This window comes from Mesoplodon densirostris, chromosome X (assembly GCF_025265405.1).
Source record: "Mesoplodon densirostris isolate mMesDen1 chromosome X, mMesDen1 primary haplotype, whole genome shotgun sequence".
Lineage (NCBI taxonomy): Eukaryota > Metazoa > Chordata > Mammalia > Artiodactyla > Ziphiidae > Mesoplodon > Mesoplodon densirostris.
The window spans coordinates 49075836-49079982 of NC_082681.1; positions in this window are offsets into that span (position 1 = coordinate 49075836).

Sequence of the window (4147 nt, forward strand, 5' to 3'; positions counted from 1 at the left end):
CTTTGCTGAAACTGAAAGTGTGACAGCTTTTCTCATTTCAGAGTGCCTTCTCCATGCCTTATCTCTAATTTTCTTGAGCCTTGTTGCCAGATGTATCCTTATTTTCTTATCTCTCTAAACTGTTTGCAGCTAGCATTTTGTTGTTGTTGTTGAACTCTGTCATATCTCCTATCAGTTCCGTTAATTTCTGTTCTTATTTTTATTATTTTTCCTTGACAAGAGTGGAAAGACATGAGATTAATTTTTATACATTAAATGATCCATGAACAGGCTTTGCATCTAACTCCAGGTTTTATTTTCTAATTTTTATGTTTGAATATAATGAACACTCATATATCCAATCCATTCATCTGTTTGGAGGAGGCCCAAAGCTTTGCAATGCTGCCACTGCCACGACGTCTCTTCAGTTCCACTGTTGGCACATCAGATGATTGAGGAAGAGGGAACTGGAGCACTGAAGTAATAGGCTCTCTACTCTAAGTACAGCTGACCCTGGAACAACAGGGTTTGACCTGCGTGGGTCTGCTTGTATGTGCATTTTTTTCAACAAATATATAAAACAATACACGTGTAGAACATCGTGTACAAGACAGGTATTGAAGTGGATAGCCTATCCTTACACAGGCAGAAGGTGAGGGATATTTAACAAAAACTTAATGACGTGTTTGTTTTCTTACTCTTTTACAACTTTGCTTTCAAAGAATTACATACCCATTCAGTACGTCTCTCTGTCTCTCTGTCTCTCTCTGTCTCTGTCTCTCTCATAATTGGAGAAACTATGCATCAGCCTATCATCACCACAGGTATGTGCTTTTTTTAGTATAACAATGTTTCCATGCTGTATTATGAATATGACGGTGATACTGTATGCAATAAAAGTTTTATAACGATTCATTCATTAGTGTATGGTCTAGGCTACCATGAAGCAATGGTATCCATCACACTGGACAACCATAAAGCAATCATATTGCTGCTTCGTCGTTATCAATGCACTAATCCCTATACCTCTAAAAAATATGAATTTTTTTTCACAGTATCTTTCTACTTTTGGTGTCTAGCATTAGTAGTACATATAACATGTACCATGTTTTGTATCATATAAGACAGTATTGATGTTGGTACTGAAGGACAGACGATTCATTTTGTAAGCAGATGATGCAAACTTTCGGTATCAATAAATACAGTACAGTACTGTAAATATACTTTCTCTTCCTTATGATGTTCTTTATAACATTTTCTTTCCTCTGGCTTACTTTGTTGCAAGAATACACTGTATAACACATATAACACACAAAATATGTGTTAATCCACTGTTTATGTTATCGGGAAGGCTTCCAGTCAAGAGTAGGCTATTAGTAGTTACGTTTTGGGGGGACTCAAAAGTTATCTGCAGAGTTTTGACTGTGCAGGGGGTCGGCGTCCCCAACTCCCGCATTGTTCAAGGGTCAAGAATATATATGTATTTCATTTAAGAGAATAGCATACAATATAGAAAAGAGTATGTAAACAACCTGGACTTTGAAAACATACCTGTCTGGATTCAAATCCTGCTCTGTCCCTTACTGCCCATGTGACTTTACACAAGTACTCAATCTCTCTGCGTTTCAGTTGCATCATGCAGCAGTCAGTGGTCCTGTTTGCCAAGTGTTTCCACTTCTCCTCTGTTCCAGGCCCCTGGCAGAACTGCACTTCTTGCTTTATCCCCTTTGTTTGGGCGGGGCCATAAATGTGACTAGTTCTGCCTAATGGGTTTGAGTGATATGTGAAATAATTCTGGGCCACAACATATGGTTGTTGGTGTGAGACCTCCCTCCAGGCCCAGGCCCCTCTTTCCCTCGGGCACAGCGATCAAAAACTTTCTACATGGTGGCTGCTCTGTCGGGTTCAGTCTCCAGGTCATTCCAGTAGGAAGAGATCAGATCTCTGACATCCACCATCCTGTGATGGACGTGCACCTGCCATGGACATGTAGTCGAAGTGAGGAATAAGCCAGTGAGATTTGGAGATTGTCTATGACCACAGCATAGCTCAGCCTCTCCTGACTCACGTGTCTCATCTGCCAACTGAAATAACACCCTCTCAGGATTTTTTTGAGGGTGAAATGACTTAACTTACATGACGAGGTTATCACAGTGCTTGACACATTATAGGGACTCAAAACATGGCAGCTTTAATTATTACATATTAAAAAAATTGTTTTGGAAAAGTGTGGGATATTTGTATAAAATGAGAGGTATTGTGTCTGCTCATCCTGACAGGTAAGGTGTACTTTGCTTTCCAGAGGGGGGCACTATATTTGTTGCTATAGGTAAGACTGCTTAATGATTTGCACTTATGCACTTCTCTTTGCCACCACGCTATCAAACATATGTTTAGAAATTGAAGTTACCTCTGAAGACTAAAAAGTGAATAGATTTAAGCAGGAGAACGTCTGGCTGATGTGATAAGATAAACTGCATTTCAGAGCAATAAGTAATTTCTTAAAGAGAAGAAGAGATTATAATAATTATAAACATATTCTCTTACTCTTAGTAAGCAAAGGCACAAGGTTTTAAAGTGGTAGGAGACTTAGTGTGGACAGGTCTTCACAGAATATTTTCTGGGAACACTCGTTCCTCAGATGCTCTGTGGAAAAATGTATCATCCCCGCATAAGTTGGGGAAACTATCCCTCCTTTTGACATTCATATTGCATATTACCATATTATCTAAAAAACATCCTATTGTTTTGAAATTCATTTACCTCTAGTCCTGTATGTTCCACACATGTCTGACGTAGTGTCCAATTTCGTTGGTGCTGTTTTATTGTGGCCCTAGTGTTTTGCAGAACAAGCTTGGAAATGCTGAAGTGAGAGAAAACTAAAGTGGATTATTTAAGCATCATGTAATATAAATTATCACATGTGACAATATTCTTGAGCCATGTAGCAAGAAGTATTTCTACCCCATAAATGTAAACAGAATCTCACTATCTGCTCAACTTGACTCATTCAATACCACATTCATGACAGACCAGGACCCTGCTGCTGAGAGATGACATCCAAGTCCATGAACCCCAGCCACCCTGTCCATGGCCGCCCCACCCACCCAGGCCAGGCCATCCTCCTTCTCCACTTCACTCTCTACCAGAAGCTGCTCCCGTCAGTCCAGGTTCAGGTCGCTCACACCCACAGGCTTTCTCTGCCAGCTGTACAACAGTTAGGCCGTGTCCAGAAGCCCCCTCCCACCCCCCACCTATGTCCAACACTCTCTCTCGGGCCCACGGCTCTTTGCCGGACCTCGGTCTGATGTTGCTTGGGCGCCTCTAAAAACCCAGTTCCCTGAGTAAACTTCTAGTACCGGCGGGGGCAACTCCTACCCGAGTACCACCAACCGTGGCAGGATATTAAAGTTGGTGGAAAGGTTGGGATATGAGCCAGAGTCTCCTCAAAGTGCCCCCTCAGCCAGAGTGACCACCACAGGTCTAAAGGTCTTCTGCACCTATGGGTCTGACTCTTCTGGAGGTTAAGCCAAACTGCAGTTCAGTAGACCTTACCCACTCTTAAATGGCATCCCATCCTGCACGACCATAGGTGATCACATGACGTCGGAGACCACCTGAACCACCGAAATGAGGAGCCCTCAATCTTCACCTGACTGAGGGGGCTGAGTCTCACGTGACCACATGGTGGCACATGACCATAAGGTCCACTTGACCAACAGTGGTCCAGAAGCTGCAGAGTTCACATGAGTGGAAGAACCTTGGGTGCCACGTGTGGTAGGAGCCACACTGTTGCCCATACATGGATCTACAGCATTTAGTAGCCCACAAACTTCACATGATGGATATTGCTGAACTTGGCATGTACCATGCTGGGAAGGGTACCAGACCATAGCATCCACATAACCCTAAGCAGTAGATCACATCAAGGGCTGAGGCTACCACATGCTGGTAGCTAGACAGGGTCACATGAGAGAAGGAGCCATGTGACACACAGGGTTTAGGAGTCCACCATGCTCTAGTGACTTGTAAGGCCGGATCTACCACAGGGCCATGGCGGCAACAGGCCCAAAGATCCCACATGCCCATTGGGTTTAAGAGCCCAGGGTTCTGACTGGACAAGAAGGGCTTGGCCTGTCAGGTAGCTATTGTCCACAGGAGGGCAGCA